Source organism: Zea mays, chromosome 4 (assembly GCF_902167145.1).
Source record: "Zea mays cultivar B73 chromosome 4, Zm-B73-REFERENCE-NAM-5.0, whole genome shotgun sequence".
Classification (NCBI taxonomy): Eukaryota; Viridiplantae; Streptophyta; class Magnoliopsida; order Poales; family Poaceae; genus Zea; species Zea mays.
In genome coordinates, this window is record NC_050099.1 from 73,689,318 (window position 1) to 73,707,953 (window position 18,636).

At 38.5% G+C, this 18,636-nt stretch overlaps 1 long non-coding RNA gene across 8 annotated transcripts; it reads right to left on the bottom strand.

The window, feature by feature from the left end:
• Positions 1-5,859: 5,859 nt before the first annotated feature.
• On the bottom strand, positions 5,860-13,935 carry LOC103653392 (uncharacterized). 8 transcript variants are annotated; one of them, XR_002269113.3, is made up of 6 exons: positions 13,612-13,933; positions 12,425-13,512; positions 11,636-11,732; positions 11,106-11,207; positions 10,295-10,441; positions 5,860-6,924 (listed from the first exon to the last, which is right to left on the bottom strand). It is a non-coding gene; the product is annotated as an uncharacterized lncRNA (long non-coding RNA). The 8 variants fall into 8 exon arrangements; XR_002269117.3 differs by lacking the exon at positions 5,860-6,924 and adding an exon at positions 11,385-11,475 and having other exon boundaries at positions 9,925-10,441; positions 13,612-13,935; XR_002269114.3 differs by lacking the exon at positions 5,860-6,924 and adding an exon at positions 9,925-10,147.
• Between the last annotated feature and the right edge of the window lie 4,701 nt (positions 13,936-18,636).

Below are 18,636 nucleotides of genomic sequence, written 5' to 3' on the forward strand. Positions count from 1 at the left end.
AGATGATACAATTACGAAGGTTTAATCTTCGTAATTGAACTCTAATAGATTATATAAAATAATATAAAATACGAAACATTAAAGACAAATAAATTATAAATGAACAACATCACTTTTACATTATCTCAATTAAATGTGTCCAAATATTAAATACATTTATACCTCTGCCTTGACAAAGATTAATTCCCGATTGACGCGATTGCAATTACCGGAAAGCGTGAACAGTAAAGGAATACTGTTCACTATTTATAGGCACAGGACACAGCCTGTGAGGAATTACAATTATGCCCCTCATAAAAGATTACAACAAAGACTCAAACATTTATGGACTAAAAGGTCATTCTACTTTTAAGTCGGTTTGTAATTCCGAAGCTTCATGAAGAGGAAGCTTCGGTCATTACATGCGGACAGCTTCAGCCGAAGCTGTTTCTCCCTGCAGGACCTTCGGCGACGAAGCATAGTCCCAACACCAGGAGCAAGCTCCCGAGACTACCATTGAAGACAAGCCCTGGTTTTATGCATAACCGTTTATATATGCTACTTTACTACACTTAATGTTTGTAGTCTTGTAATGTGCACTTAAGTATAGGAGTTGCCTGAAACCTTTAGTTGCATGAACTCATGATTCCCTTTTTGAGATGGATACTAGTATGCTAGGTCGAGTAGCTGCTATGCTAATCAGGATCTCGGTAGAAGTCGAGTGATTTTTCTAGCACTCGCGCGAGGTCAGGAATTGATTGTAGTCATCTTGATAACTGGATCTATGATGGTCTATGGACTTGGATCCAGGGAGGATGCCTTGTTCATGAGACGGGAAAAGGAATTAAGGATTAATGTGTGGATACCCGAGTCAAGCGTTTGAACGTACTAAACACATGTTGGGAAATATGGTAACCGGTAAACCTAGTACTTGAGTGAAGCCGGGTGCAGACTTTTCCCCTCACTTGTCCTGAGACTGGGTCTCCCATGCTAGCTATGGTGGGTACTGTGGCGGAACCGACCGAATTATTCCAACTTAAGTGCCTAAGTCCAACATTAAAGGCTAGACCACACTTAAATGGGAATAACACGTTAGTCCCTCGGATCTAGTCCGACGAGGCCACTAACAGGATCAAGTACCACGTACTCACTCGATGGTGAGGCACAGAGCAAACACAATAAAACATAAAACCATACATTAAGGAGTATTTACATTTTATTACAACATCATTGGAGTTTAGCAAAAGCAGTGATCATTGTTCGAAATGCAGCGAAATAAAACTAACGATAAATAAACGGAGAGATGGGGAAGCTTGTCCCATCACTCCTCATGCTCCTCCTCAGCCGAGGTAGGGTCCCACTCGACTGTCCAACCCAGTGGCAAGATGGACGGCCAAGTCACTCCAGCAACCATGTCCTCCAGAGAACCTGTAATATGCCACAAGCAAGGCTGAGTATACTAATACTCAGCTAGACTTACCCGGTGTGAGGAGTCTACTCCTCTACCTCTAGACATGCAGCTGTTTGGCTGAGGGGTTTGGTTGCCAAAAGCACTAGCTGAGTCTAAAAATCAAGTTTTAGCCTTTTCAAGTAGTTTTAGTGTGACTCTCTTAAGACTAAATGTGTACCTATCTAATCATTCATGGTATCAAGCATTTAGTAATCAACAACTTTTGCCAAGTCATCACATTTCCACTTGTTACTCAATGTAGCAGCATGGATCAATCAGTCTCATTAGCTGCGAGAAGCAAACGATTCGAATCGAGTTTTTATCCTTGCAAGGTAAACCTAAACACACGACGTGGCGAGGCACTCCGTCCCCACACACATCAACCGTCCCCATCGATTCCCCACCAGCAGATCAGGGCTCACTGCCTTGGCGTATAATGCCTCACTGACCCCGACTGCCATCGTGAAGTGACCGCACTTGTACCCACCATAACCGGAATGAGAGACCATGTCTCAGGTCGCTGTAGGGGCAAAGTCTGCTGCCAGGTTCAATCAGGTACTAGGCTTACCGATTTACCATATTTCTCAGCATATGTTTAGTACGTTCAAACGCTTGACTCACGGTACCACACCTTAATCCTATTCCAATTTCCATCTCGTAGACAACCAATCCCCATGGATTGTTGTCCACAGACCAACATCATTATGATAAGAAAGTGGAGACAACCAATTCCTGACCTCGCGCGAGTGCTAGAAAAATCACTCGACTTCTACCGAGATCCGTAATTAGTAAAGCAGCTACTCGACCTAGCATACTAGTATCCATCTCAAAAGGAAATCCTGAGGTAATGCAACAAGGGTTTCAGGCAACTCCTACACTTAAGTGCACAATACAAGCCTACAATCATTAAGTGTAGTAAAATAATATATAGAACTGGTTATGCATAAAACCGGGGCTTGCCTTCCAAAGCTGGGACAGGCAGATCCTCGATGGCAGGTTCTGGTGCTGGATCTTGGGCTACCTCCTGAGTAACTCCTTGCTCCGGCACGAGGATGTACTCTCCGTCAGCGAGGTTGCAATCTATCGAATGCAATGAATAAGATATATGTATGCTATGATATGCAGAATTTAGTAACCATTATGCATAGTGAAGAAAAACTAAGTTAGTTGATAACTTAGGGTTTCTTTGTTATAAGAAGCTCTTAGTGGTTTATGCTTAGCAACCTAAGTTTGAGGTTTTGCTTAGAGGCAAACGTAGTGGATTAAGACTTGGATTGCCCCTTAAAGGTTCTATTAGGTACTCAAGGGGTTTTGCCGGGTTGGTTAGGGTAACATTAATCTCCCCTACTAATTCCCCTTTTCATTTTCTATTTATGCTCTTAAGGTGGGTTTGAACTACAACAGTGATTTCAAATTTTCCAAAAATTCTGTAAAAATTACAGTGGGTTAATATTGGTCATTGTAGTCTGTCCTATAAATTTGTGGTCAAAAATAAATAGAATATGTCCTGGACAAAAATAACAAAAGTTGGGGCAGAGGGGTCACTTTGCACTACAACTCTTATCTAGGTGTGGGTTCTGTACTAAGAGTTATTTTTGCTGGTATCTATGGGTAATAACATGCTTCTGTGCCAAAAATCACAGAGGGTTACTTAGTGGTTATTTAGTTATGATTTTCTAAAGTTTAATGCCAAAAAGACACTTATAACTAACTTGCTATTTGAAAAATATCAAACAACAGAACTTGTATTTTTCCTAGGTTCTTCTTAGCACAAGAGCAGTCATTCCTAAGGTAGGGGTGCTTTATCTTTAGGATTATTTTCTTATGACTTTTCAAAATTTTCTCTGTTTTTCATGAATAAATGTGAGTGCAATTTCTTTTCACTAGACTATGGTTCAACAGATTTTTCTTGTGAACTACATCACTTAGGCATGCTAGGAAAAATATGGTTGCCCTCTGGTTTCCATTTTCAATCCCTTTTCTTCATTTTCCTAAGTTTGAGCATAAACAAGTTTTAGTGAATAAATCTTCCTTAACCCTATATACTGGGGTGTTTATTAATTTTAAACAGTGTAACTACTAGGTTAGTGTCTCTACTATTTTTCTCAACCCTGGTCTAACAATATTTCTATCTTTTCCTTTATTATTAAGTTTTGGGCAGTTTTCTTATTTAAATCAAAACTCTATAAAACATTACAGGAACTATGGGGTTTACTATTTTTGCTTGATAGTTTATATTTCACAAAAGTCTAGCAAAATTGATTTGACTAAATTGGGATGATTATTCTTCAAGTTATGTATTTATCAAGTTCTCTGCAGTATTTAAAAGAAAAGTAAATTCGAAATGGGAAAAGAAAAATAGGTTTGCGCTGAAGTCCCTGGGTTTTCTTCCCCTTTTCTCTCACAAATCAGCCCTCGGTCTACTATTCACATGAGTCACTGACCTTACGCATAACCCCTGGACTTATCCTATATCTAACCCGCGATCCTTGGCTGGCTGGAACAGTAACCGGGGCAAAGATCACGGCGGCGAGGCTTACCGGCGGCAGTAGAGCTCTAGTGGGGTGGTCGGTGACGTCGGGGAGGTCACGGCGGTCACGCCGGTGTGCGGGTCGGCGTCGGAGGTGGCTGGAGCTGCTCTGGCCACGAGCGCAGGCGGCGGAGGTCGTCGGCGGCACCTGCTCCAGCCAAACCACGGCGGTAGGGTTCAATCAAGGTGCACGAGGAGCTCCACTGGGTGATGTAGAGGCTATGCGTGCAAGGAATCGAGAAATGGTTCAGTGGATTACACGGTCCACGTGCTCCGGCGGGGTCACAAACTTCGGCGAGCATGATCTCACTGTTCCGGTGGGGCTGGTCCTCGGCTCAAGCTTGGGAAAGTTTCACGGCCTCCCGAGGAAGCTATCCGCGGGCTCGGATCGAGCGGAGGTGGGCGGGAATGGTTTGGCCACGGCGGGTGCCCTTGGGCGGCTCTAGCGGGTCGCGAGGAGGTCGTCGGAGCTGCGGGCTGGCTCGGGAAAGCTAGGCGCGGTGTGGAGGGGGTAACAGGGAAGATGGCCGTGCATGAGGGCGGGATTTATAGCCACTCGCGGGCACGACATGGGTGTGGGCACGGGGGTGGCCGAGGGCGAGCGGGGGCGCGCGTGCGAGCGTGCTCTAGGCGCGTTCCCGAGTGCCTGCCCACGTCGAACACATGGTGGTTTGCTTCTACCGGTGTTCAAAGGCCTGTTTGGTTGCCTTAGCATGTAGATCTCAGCAAAAATCCCGTGTAAGGTATCTTCTCTGCACCATATCCTATCTTTTCCATGTGAGTTCCAAGCAAAGATACGGTCGAGGTTGAGAGATATTGTGGTGTGAAGTTGGCTCTGTCCGAGCTGTCCAGCTCGAGACAAACACCGTGTCAAGTCATGTCAAACGACTTAGGGTGAGGTTCAAATTTTTCCATGGTGTTCTAGGGGTCTTTTGGTGCCATTTTGTTAATTGGGCCCTATGGTTTTGAGGTTTGGAAAAATGTGAACATGTTTGATCTTTGAAAAAGGGTTGGTTTTGAAAGTGAGAAAAATCTGTTTTTTCTTTTATGCCTTCTCTTTGGTGACCTTTTTGGGGTCACTCTCTTACTATTTTTTGTAGGGTATTAAGTGTACTACAACTTTTATAATTAGCCCAAGTCATGATAATGTGGTTTACATAGCCTTTTTGCTATACTGCCCTCTAGGGCTCCATTTGCCTAAAGGGATTTGAATTAGGGTTTGAGCCATTCTCTCCTCTTTAGGTGCATGATAAGGCCAAAACATGACTTCTAAGATGGGTTACACCTACTTAGGATCTTGACCCCCAAGTTTGGTGTCTTTTGCTCAAATTAAACCACATGTGATGATGGGTTCACTAGTGTAGGCTTGAGTGAAAACCCTAAGTAACACCTGGGGTGTTACAGGTACAAGTGCGGTCACTGCACGACGGCAGCCGGGGTTAGTGGAGCATTGTATGCCAAGGTGGTGAGCCCTGGCCGCGAACGGGGAATCGATGGGGACGATTGACGTGTGTGCGGACGGAGTGCCCTTACATGTCGTGTGTTTAGGTTTACCTTGCAAGGATAAAAACTCGATTCGAATCGTCTGCTTTTCACAGCTAATGAAACTGCTTGATCCCTTGTACTACATTGAGTAAGAAGTGAAATGAGGTTTACATGAGATAATTTTTTGTTTGTACTAAATGCTTGTTACCATGTATGCTTAGAAGGAGCAAACTTAGCTAAGATAATGACGCTAGAAATTGAAAAGCTAAAATTTGATTTTAGACTCAGCTAGTGCATTTGGCAAACCAAACCCCTCAGCCAAATAGCTGCATGGTCTAGAGGTAGATGTAACACCCCCAGGATCCACAAACACCCCGAAATGCTACTAAACTACACAACTAACATTCATATATAAAATTTCGACAACATCTCCTTTGGAAATTTGCATAAACGTGGAAGCAACAGAGTATAAACAAATATCATGATAAGAAAACATACTAGGCATTAATAATCTGCTAGCAATGGGAAGATAACCATAACGACATAAACTGAATTAACTAGTGTGCACGACTAGTTAAAAACAAACATCCTTGACAAGAAGTTTCTAATTAAATCATGGTTGTGCCTAGGCAGCGTTATTATGAGAGTGAAGGTGGACGTGCTACTACTTCCCTCATTCCCAATATGAATCAAGTACCTGCATTGAGTAATGCAAGAGTGAGATGAAATATCTCAGCAAGTAAATTATTTTGACGAGATATTTAAACCAAAAGAATTGAATTAATCAACATTTTAAAAGGGATCACAATTGAGATCAGAAATACTTGTAGATATAGAACTCAATAGTCCCAAAATAACCAATGCCATCTCATTTCCTCGAATGACCACAATAGGTTGTATAACACTTCCCTCTTAGAGTATAAAACCACACCATCTGCAAATATCACTTCAATGAATGCATATGAATGCAATGCATATGTCCTCTGCCTTCATACCTCTAAGGGTATGAAGCCGCATCGTACCCCTCCTCGTGCAACGTACGATGCTAAGTTGTACCGGTACGGTCGGACCATAGGTCACGACAAAACTTCATATGCAAGTGAATCATGCAATGTATATGGCATGCTGCATTTATCAATATACTTCACTTCCTTCAAATAGAATACAAACCTCAAACAATACTTCGTTTACCTTCAGATATAATACAAACCTCAAATAATACTTCATTCACCTTCAGGAGTGTGAATTAATCTCGTGGGTCATACTCGAATCATCATCATCATCAATATATGATTAAGCATCAATATAATACAATCAAGTAAAGCATCACCATAGAGTTCAATTACGAAAGAATTTGATGATTCTGAATAGTAGAGTGTAGGCGATGAAACAACAAGTCAAAACGGTAGCAACCACCGCTACATTCACTTGCCTTCATCGAAGAAGAAAATGTACTAAGCATGATCCAGAGCATAACCACCTGTTGCGGGGCATAAAACTTAGTACAAATATTTCATAAACATTTGCCAACAATCAACAAATCGTTCCTATGCTTGAAACCAAGACCTGGTGAAAAGACTCCCACCCTGAACCACATGTCAAACAGCAGCAACGCTGTTTGTTAATTTTGTATCTTTAAAATTATAACAGTGGTGATATCAAACAAATACTCTAGGAGTATCTACACAAAATACTCTACAACTTTGGTATTCAATGGATAATTAAATTTTGCCATCTATAAGTTCTAAAACATCCGACAAGATAACTGACTGAATCCGTTTTAGACAGCAGCATAGTTAAATTCAAAATTCGATATCTCCCAAACTACTCAACCAAAAATTATGAAATTTTGCTGGCAGTAAGAACATTTATCCCTCTACAAAAGTCTCCATAGTTGGAGGAGCCAATTCGGAAATTTACTATATGAAACCCACTAGTGAACAGACCTTCTCGGTTTTTGCCAGGCAAACAGGAACAGCCACAGTAAAACAAACATAACTGGAGTTTAAAAATTCATATGAATACACTCTTTATCAATCTGGAAAGCTTATGAAATTATCTACAACTTCTCTTACTAACCAAAAGTTCAATTCTGTTGATAGAATTGTCTAAATCTCATGATAACAGATTCTACACAGAAATATGAGACTGGAAAACTGTTATAATCAAACTGCAATTACTCTCTAACCTGATGTCCGATTGAGGTGTTCTTTGCGGCCACGGAAAGATATCTAAATTATCTACAACTCATAAATAGACTTGTTACTTTTTTGAGGCCTCTAAGACCACGGAAAACTGGCATGAACAAAAACTATCGAATCTGTCATTCTGCAGAGACTAATTTCGAGATCAAAAATCTAATCCCCCATCTAATCCAACATAAAGGGCTAATTGCAGGGCCTAAAACTCATCCAAAACAAGGTAAAACATCCATCAAGTGGGGACAATGGAGAGAGGAAAGAAAATCCAACCAATTCTTGAAGAGGAATGATGACGACGACAGGCGACTGCGTGCCCTAATCTTCCCTCTCTTCTCTCCCTTGTTCTTCCTCTCTTCTCTTGGGGCAAGGCACAAAAGGGGATGACTGCTAGGGTGGGAGGGCGTGGCTGCTATGGTTAGGGAGGTATAAATAGAAGAAAACTCCCCCAATCCTAATATCCAATGGCTCAGATCGACCGGCACTTGAAAAAACTCATTCAGACTCCAAACAAGGCAAACTAGTAGTCGATCGAATCTCCGATCATTAGTAGGACACACCATATTAGGATTTTAAACATGGTTTGGTTTTTAGAGTATTATATCCTACCCCCCTTAAAAGAATTCGTCCTCGAATTCAGCCACTTCTACAAATCAAGACATTCACCAACGGTAAAACTCGGTCAAACACCCTAAATAGACTCATATAGTAGACTAGTAGCCTTGACGAGATCATGAAAAGAGTGTTTCAAGAAATAACCTCTAAGTCGGACTAATTTACCAAAGAAAATGACACACCTTGACAACAATCATAAAACAATATAAAACGAATTCCCAAGGCATTGTCATAGGTGCAATCAACACTAGGATTTGCCATCATTGAATTTGGATGCAGCTATACATCAAGATCAATGTCTTAAAACAACACTCTTTTTATGAAGAGGTAATATGCACTAAGAACAACCCTTACCAACTTCAACAATTCATTTTAATTCAATTGTCAAACATCCACACCAGATGAATGTATAAGAAGATCAAACACCTCACATCAAAGCACCACGAAACAAGTAGTTCCATTGAAACAAAACTCCTAATCTTCCTAAACCTTGTTCTTGACGTCATGAAAAAGATAATCATGTAATCTAACGTTCTTTACACCCCACAAAAGGGAGAAAGTCTACAGAACTAATGGAGCAATAAAGCCAACAAGAAGCCGCTAACATTCTGTGCGGCACAGTTCATCGAACAAATGCCAAAAACTCCACAAAGAGCAGTGACAGCACAACAACAACACAATACTTTGCTTAACTAATGTCACTATACTTCATCCAACAACTCAACTAAAAAAATATCCAAACTAGTAAGGTTAACCTACACATAATATAAGTCTTCATCTACTGTAGTTCAGAAACTTACATTTTATTCCATCATACGATGCACTCAAAGTACCAGACATACAGGGTCAATAATAACCCTGTAATCCTTCACACACATGACAAACATCTCAATCTGATGTAAGAACCACATCATTGAGAAATAGGTGACTAACCACACCCAACCAACTCTAGGCTAGGCAATGACTTCATTCAAACCAATAGATAAGTGGTCCAACAATGGCTCCACAAGCATGCATCAGGGAGATAACCATCAGATCCTCAACGTATTAACATATAATTAATGGATCAAGAAAATAAAAGATTTATTTTACAATTAGCATGACTAACATGCAACCACTTTAAACCACATCTAGGCTTTGTGCACTACTACAAATCGTGTCATATGAGATGGTTAATAATTAGCTATTAAGACGCTTATGAAGTGTTCAAATTTGATGGAGTCGCAAAAGATGTTCCACATCTGAGATGGTTATAAACCGTCTTAAAAGATATTATATAAGACAGTTTTTAATTTACAACCGTCTAAAAAAGGCATTTGTTTAAGTCATTTTGTCCAATAAACCGTCTCAAATTAGTTTTTTGTTTAAGACACTTCTTCTAAAGAACCATCGAAAATACGAACATTATAAGTCACAAAGTATTTATCAAACTGACTAGAATATCCTATAATAATAGACACTCGCAACAGAAAAACCATCTTATTTAAGAGACTGGTATTGGACGTTTTAGAAACTGTCTTATTTAGGAGACTGATATTAGACGTTTTGGGAAGTGTCTTATTAAGATTTAAACGAAATGACTTACATGGCAGTACATTCTTCAATTTATACTCATTTTTAGATACCACATTATAATAATTTGAAAGAGAAATATACATACACATATATTTAATAACATTGTAACTAATATAATATAGATAAGTACCATTCAATATCTCATTAATAAACATTGTCAAATAACTCATACATAAGTGTACTCTAAAGCCAATACTAAATACTAATTGAAAAACTTGGTTATCAACTGTTTGCACTAATATTGAGCCTAACTAAGTATATATGAATTCAAGTCTCCACACTTATGCGGCCACCAAAAATTGTGTTACATTCCATCTTTTCATGTAAAATAAATAGGAGAAGACAATAATTAGTAGTTAGACACATTTGAACACCTCATATTGTGACATGTCACAAAGGTCATATAGATGTGTATAAAATGATAGAATTATGCTAGATTTTGGATCTATCAAAATAACTTACCTTCTCTGAAACTTTGCTGGAAGCAGGCGCGCTGACAATTGATGAGACAATTATTTTTGCCACATTTGAGAAAAACTTTCATTTGGGTCAAGCAGATTTGACGGACCAAGAAATAGTATCTGAAGAAGCATCCGACACTCTCCCATCCTATTGAAAATAACCAAGGAATTAGTAAGTAATTATGTAGGAAATGGAGAATATAGGTCACACGGCTTTAGAACTGTGGGGTTCTATGTTTTAGATATGTGTAGGTCCCTTTGCTCTATTATTAGCAACATCATTTTCTAGTATTCATAAGGTTATATATTTGTTTGTAAAGAAAAATAATTCAACAATGTAGTACTAATACATCCAAGGCACAAACACTAAAGCAAGTAGAAGTAGAACAAGTTGTGTTGGAGAAGGCAAGTGGTTAGGCATGATAGATCAGTCTGCTTCACAGAAGAGAACTTATCAACAAGGAATATAGACATGCACTGTCTTCTGGACTAACATGGTATAGATTTCACAAAAAACTAGTTCTCACAAATATCATCTGTTGGGCTAAAGAACATGTACATCATAACATGGTATAGATATGCATTTCACCCCTTAATAATAATTAGCAAGGACAGGTAACCAAATAAGTTGTTCAAGAAGGTCAGCTGAGGAATGAACTGGTACTTGTTTCAAATGAGTACATGTAGAAAAAACATAATATATTAACAGTAACATATGTTGTTAAAGGATTGCTTCTACATAATTGTTGTAGATCCTTGTCTCAAAATGGAATGTCATAATGTCTGATAAAATAAAAGGTGAATAAACTTACCATGCATTAAGACCAAAAAAATGCTTTGAAGTAACTAATCACAATCACAAGGTTCATTCGTGCAACTCCAAGAAGAATCAACATCTTCATTGTATATTAATCCTGTGTAGATTGAAAAAATTGTCATCATCATAATTACATAACGCCCATCAAACACCATCTCCATTATGTCTCCAAGTTTCTGTGATAAAAAATATGTAATGGTTGCATTATTATGAACAAAACTATGTTCTCTCATATCCCAGATACTTAATGGTGCGTTTGGATAGACGGACATACCGATCCAGAATCATTTGAACCAAAATATGGAGTACAAGCTTAGATTATCTGTTTGGTCTGCTTTATGTCTGGGTGCAATGCTCTCTGATTTCTGGATGGAGTGGTACCGCAATCCAAACAGACTGTAAGTAAAAGGCTCTTGGGGAATACAGCTAAACGATCCAACTCAAAAATAGGTTTTAGAATTGTAGTACAGAACCATAAATCCATAGATAAGTGAAGCAAAATGCAATCAAGCTTAGTGGGCAAACCTGTGACACCAGCAGTACATGGAGTAGAGTTGGCATGATCTCATTTGTCCCCTTGATCATAAGATGTCTGTAGAAGGTTATCTATCTGAGACAATGGCTGCAAGGAAATAAAAAATGGATGTAAAGTAGAAGGAATGAATTTACCTGAAAATGCATGTGCATATCGATATCCAACAAGCAAAATGAATTAGAAACAAGCAAATCCATTTCTGGTCTTTAAACACTACAGATTTTAAAAATCCATGTGAAAGAGTTGGTAGATGTGATTCTTTTGCTACAGGATATGATCTTGAAGCTGAACAGTGATATCCATCTTAAAATTTGCGTCTTAAATAAGCATATCTCTAGTAGTGTTTTCCCATAATTTCTGACAGAGGTTAGTGTCCACTTATTAATCTAATTCCTAACTGATTCTGGAAGTCAGACCATCGAGCTGAACAAGCACAACTCCAATTTCTAGCAATTACGACTCCGAGGACAACAGGTACATTGACTTATTTCCTTGCTGTATTCTCATATATACTTCACGCTAAGCATAGCTATTTATTATGTCCTATTCATGTTAGGTATAAATATATATATAAATATATATATATAAACAGGTCTAAAGACTCGCGCGGAGCGCGGGCAATTTACTAGTACTCAATAGCTTTAAGGACTTCTTTCTCATCTCTAACAGTTTTCTACAAGAAAAGACACCAGAATGGTGGAATAAACCATTCAAAATGTATGAGTTAGTAGTATCGAAAGAAAGAAGTTAGCTGTACAGAATGTTGATTAAAAATGTACCTGTTGTGTTGGAGAAATGGACTATGGTCCATGGACCAGCAACACTCTGTTTTCCTTGGAGAAAAGAACGCAACCCTCTGTCAGGAACTAGTTTTGGAAAGCACAGAAGAAACACCTAAACTATAAGAATGCAAGCTTGTCATGAATAATAATCAAACATTGGATAGTCTCATAGTTTTTAATTGTCAGGTTCCATTCCAAACTGAAAACTAAAACATTTAGGAAGTCTAGGATTTCATGTCTTAGCATAGATAGTGTACAGGTGATATGTGCATAAACAAGAAAACTGAGACCCTCCAAAGTTTCAAGAGTAACATATAAAATTGTCGTAAAAATAGTACTGGTTACATCACATAAAAAATACTAAACTGGTAGGATCTTCTTAGCATTCAGTCACCTATTGCTTAGCCAAAACATAGGCTACAGGTCTGAAATGTCCATTTTATTGAACCCAAAAAGGCCCTTTAGCGTTTATATGATGTTTATTCAGCCTAGACAAAATTGAACACAAATAAACATCTTCAAGGTATACTTTCCAAAAAAATTCCAAACCGTAGATTAGATTTAAGACTAGATGCCTTATTATGAAGCAACCATATGTACACAGGAGATAAGACTCCTACAAGATGCAAATGAGAATAGCAGATAAGTCAGAATGAACATGATTCATTGAGAAACTAAGAATCCAAAAAAATTATAAGGACCAAATGAAGCCCACTAGCCCAGAACAACTGAATGTTTCTTACTTGACAATTGGAACTTAATCATAAATGCTCCAAGTCTCCAACAGAATCAGATTATGGGATATAATAGAAAATTACCTCAGATCAACAACATATTTTTGGGAATATGTTACTGTTACTTAGTCGTTCTAGCACCTGATTATTGATAATTGCCTATTTTATTCCAATGCACAAGTTGGCTACAAATACATGTGTTTGTAACAATAATTATGCTTACTATTTATTGTATTTTAGACCATGCTTACAGATACACGATATGCTATACTATTTATTGTATTTAGTACATTCTTACAGAATCTTGAGATTGAAGCCCTTCTTCTCAAAACAACTGATGATCTCACCAATCTGCAAAAAAAGAATAAAGTTAACACAAACCAGTACATGATCGGAGCACCGTATGCCAAATCGAATTGAAGTAAACAAACTGGGGAATATGGTGCTTACGAGGCTGCTCTGGAAAACGTATGCTTGGACATGATGAAAATACTCTCCATTCCGTGACTGCAAGCGAGTGGGGCTTTGGGGCGAGGGCTATTGCTAGCAAGAGCGGGGGCTGGAGCTAAGGGACGGGCAGGGCAAAGGGCGGGGATCTTGGCGACCGACCCGGGCACCGGCGGGAGCGGGCTCCCCCATGGCGAAGGACCGAGGTATCGACGGGAGCAGGGGCTAACAATCCTGGCATGGAGGCCAGGTCTAGCAGCTGGGGCGCCGATGTGGAGGGTGATGGCGGCGCGAGTGGGGCAAGCTATGATGGCGGCGCGGGTGGGAGTAGAGATGGTAATGGGTACACGAAACCCGAAACCCGATGAGTTTTTACCCCATTAGGGTACGGGTTTGGGTCAATTTTCATACCCATGGGTTTGTTAATGGGCATAAATACATACCCGATGGGTTCATGGGTACGAGTTTGTTCCTATAGTACCCAAACCCGTGAACCCGTGGGTTTTTTAAACCCGACCAAACCTAATGCATATTGTCATTTTATTTTATAAACGAACAACAAACTTGTTATCTACCTATTTACTTCCTAATTTGTATCAAATAGTGAATGTATAAGTAGTTGTTGATAGTGTTGCTTGCTTGCTATTATAGTTATTACTAGCGTTATATATGTGGTGGATGTATAACTTAGTGCAATGTAACTTGATTATGCAACATATTATTTGTATTTAATTCTCTCTACTAATATTATTTATACCAAATCATGAACTCGTTGTTCATTACATAAGTTTTGGACCATGATCTCATTAATCATTACGCTACTTATTGATTATAAAAAGAATAAGAATATTGGAGATAAAAACCCGCGGGTAACCCGTGGGTACCCGCAAACCCGATGGGTACTAGTTTGGGCAAAATTTCAAACCCGTCATGGGTATGGGTTTTTTAATGGGTGTAAATATTTTTCACGGGTACGGGTTTGGGATAGCAAAACCCGACGGGTTTGTACCCGTTGCCATCTCTAGGTGAGAGAGAGGTTGAGACGGAGGTAGCAGTAGTGGGCTCGGACAGAGGAGATGGGATTCTTTTAGTCGGTTTAGTGGGCTCGGTCAGAAGAAAGGGGAACTTTTTTAATAATATAGCTAACCGCTAAGAATCTTTGTAGTCAATGTGTATAATAGTTAGGTCTTTACAATTAATATATGTCCCACTTATCTATCTTACAATTTTTTTTCTCGTGTATAAATTAGTTGTTAGTTTGTAGCCCGCTTCTACTCTCTTTTCTCTCCTCTATTTTACGTATTCCATGTCAGTAATAGCCATTTTACAACTGGCTATTATACTTGTTCTTATGTTGTTTCTGTCTAACTTCTGTCAGTCTGAGGTCCAGCTGACGAGAGCTATGTTAATCCTCTTCGCCCAGCTATCTGGGTGATGGGACTTAATTAATTCCCGATGGTATTTTTCTAGCCGACAAGAGTTTATTTAATTACTGTTGCAAGAGTTATTTTAGCCGACGGAAATATTCTTGATTCCTGTTGTGCTCACCGACGGCGCAGGGGTCCTCCCTCTCTTAACCTTTTGGTCGGGTTGTCTCTCATCGCACATAGGATGGACGACCCCTCCTATTTTTCTCCTTCATCCTATGGAGAGGTATGAACGACGTTGGCTGTCATTCCACGCGTCAGCGAGCTGGAATGCTAGATAGACAACGAAATTGTGAGGTACGGGGCGAGTAACGGTCAACATCATCTTTTAAGGACGTAAATTAGAATAAATCATTTACTGGGTTTCCTTTTTGTAGTCCGAATCTCTGAAGTGGCTAGTTTTTTGTGTTTAACAAAGTAAATATAAAAAGTGCTGATATATTCAGCATAGGATGGGTATACCTTCGTAAAACCTGTGGTACGTAATTGATGGGAACTAAAGCAAAATAATAACTTAGGTTTGTTTTATGACACATTAATGATTAGGTCATATGTGAGTCCATTTTACCATCTATATCAACTTGCAGAGATAAGTTTTACATTTTATATGATATATCATCAAACTAAGCCGAGTTCACTATTTATTATGTTTTTTTACATTACGTCTTATCAGAAATAGCATATAAAGATGGTTTTATATTTAGAAGTGTCTAGTATACTCGCTAACATCTAAGACAGTTCTTATAGTCTAGATGACTCTAATAATATCTTTATTTTAGATGGTTTTATATACAGAAGTGTCTAATATACTAACTGAAATCTAAGACAATTCTTGCAATCTTAATGACTCAAAAGGTATATTTATTTGAGACAGTTTTCAATAACAATTTGTCTTAAATCAATATAAGACATTTCTTATGATGTAACTGTCTCAAAAAACTTTTTTATTAAAGACAAATCTCCAACAAACTGTCTTACCTTGCTCATCACCATATGATAAAAGACACTTCTATAAAATGCAACAGTATCTGTCTTAAAATGTGCGTCTTAAATAAGCATATCTCTAGTAGTGGTGGCTACTAAAACACAAGATAGAAGGGAGACATGTAATCCACTCTGGCTAGCTATGTAAAGACTTTCCCCCAAAATCCATATAAAAGTACCAATATTTATTTCTTTCAGAACTGGTTTCTCGGCATAAACAATCATTCCTTGCAAAGATAGTTGGAGCTATCCACCAACCGCCCAACAACTTAAATCCAAATCGATGGTTACCTTGTAACCCAAAACATGCAATTCACACTCCTCTTGGAAACATCCTCAATCAAACATATATAACAATATTATTGTAATAAAACTCAACCATGAAAAACATGTTGAAAACAACATAGGCATACATGTATATCACAAGCATAATAACGACTTCAATCTCACAAAAGAACAGCGATATCAATCGTATTAATAAACAATATCAAAATTTAGAAATGAATTATATCAGACATTAAGTCATAAACAACTTACCACATCACCGTAAAGGATTAGGGAGGGTGAAATTATTTCATCTGCACTTCAAAGACATTAACATATATCAAAGATATTTGAACCCACACCCTTCCTATATGTGCAAGTGTGTCAAATTTATCTTCAAATTGCCAAGAATCTAACGCCTATGCTTTGATACCAACTGTAACACCCCCAGGATCCACAAACACCCCGAAATGCTACTAAACTACACAACTAACATTCATATATAAAATTTCGACAACATCTCCTTTGGAAATTTGCATAAACGTGGAAGCAACAGAGTATAAACAGATATCATGATAAGAAAACATACTAGGCATTAATAATCTGCTAGCAATGGGAAGATAACCATAACGACATAAACTGAATTAACTAGTGTGCACGACTAGTTAAAAACAAACATCCTTGACAAGAAGTTTCTAATTAAATCATGGTTGTGCCTAGGCAGCGTTATTATGAGAGTGAAGGTGGACGTGCTACTACTTCCCTCATTCCCAACATGAATCAAGTACCTGCATTGAGTAATGCAAGAGTGAGATGAAACATGTCAGCAAGTAAATTATTTTGACGAGATATTTAAACCAAAAGAATTGAATTAATCAACATTTTAAAAGGGATCACAATTGAGATCAGAAATACTTGTAGATATAGAACTCAATAGTCCCAAAATGACCAATGCCATCTCATTTCCTCGAACGACCACAATAGGTTGTATAACACTTCCCTCTTAGAGTATAAAACCACACCATCTGCAAATATCACTTCAATGAATGCATATGAATGCAATGCATATGTCCTTTGCCTTCATACCTCTAAGGGTATGAAGCCGCATCGTACCCCTACTCGGGCAACGTACGATGCTAAGTTGTACCGGTACGGTCGGACCATAGGTCACGACAAAACTTCATATGCAAGTGAATCATGCAATGTATATGGCATGCTGCATTTATCAATATACTTCACTTCCTTCAAATAGAATACAAACTTCAAACAATACTTCGTTTACCTTCAGATACAATACAAACCTCAAATAATACTTCATTCACCTTCAGGAGTGTGAATTAATCTCGTGGGTCATACTCGAATCATCATCATCATCAATATATGATTAAGCATCAATATAATACAATCAAGTAAAGCATCACCATAGAGTTCAATTACGAAAGAATTTGATGATTCTGAATAGTAGAGTGTAGGCGATGAAACAACAAGTCAAAACGGTAGCAACCACCGCTATATTCACTTGCCTTCATTGAAGAAGAAAATGTACTAAGCATGATCCAGAGCATAACCACCTGTTGCGGGGCATAAAACTTAGTACAAATATTTCATAAACATTTGCCAACAATCAACAAATCGTTCCTATGCTTGAAACCAAGACCTGGTGAAAAGACTCCCACCCTGAACCACATGTCAAACAGCAGCAACGCTGTTTGTTAATTTTGTATCTTTAAAATTATAACAGTGGTGATATCAAACAAATACTCTAGGAGTATCTACACAAAATACTCTACGACTTTGGTATTCAATGGATAATTAAATTTTGCCATCTATAAGTTCTAAAACATCCGACAAGATAACTGACTGAATCCGTTTCAGACAGCAGCATAGTTAAATTCAAAATTCGATATCTCCCAAACTACTCAACCAAAAATTATGAAATTTTGCTGGCAGTAAGAACATTTATCCCTCTACAAAAGTCTCCATAGTTGGAGGAGCCAATTCGGAAATTTACTATATGAAACCCACTAGTGAACAGACCTGCTCGGTTTTTGCCAGGCAAACAGGAACAGCCACAGTAAAACAAACATAACTGGAGTTTAAAAATTCGTATGAATACACTCTTTATCAATCTGGAAAGCTTATGAAATTATCTACAACTTCTCTTACTAACCAAAAGTTCAATTCTGTTGATAGAATTGTCTAAATCTCATGATAACAGATTCTACACAGAAATATGAGACTGGAAAACTGTTATAATCAAACTGCAATTACTCTCTAACATGATGTCCGATTGAGGTGTTCTTTGCGGCCACGGAAAGATATCTAAATTATCTACAACTCATAAATAGACTTG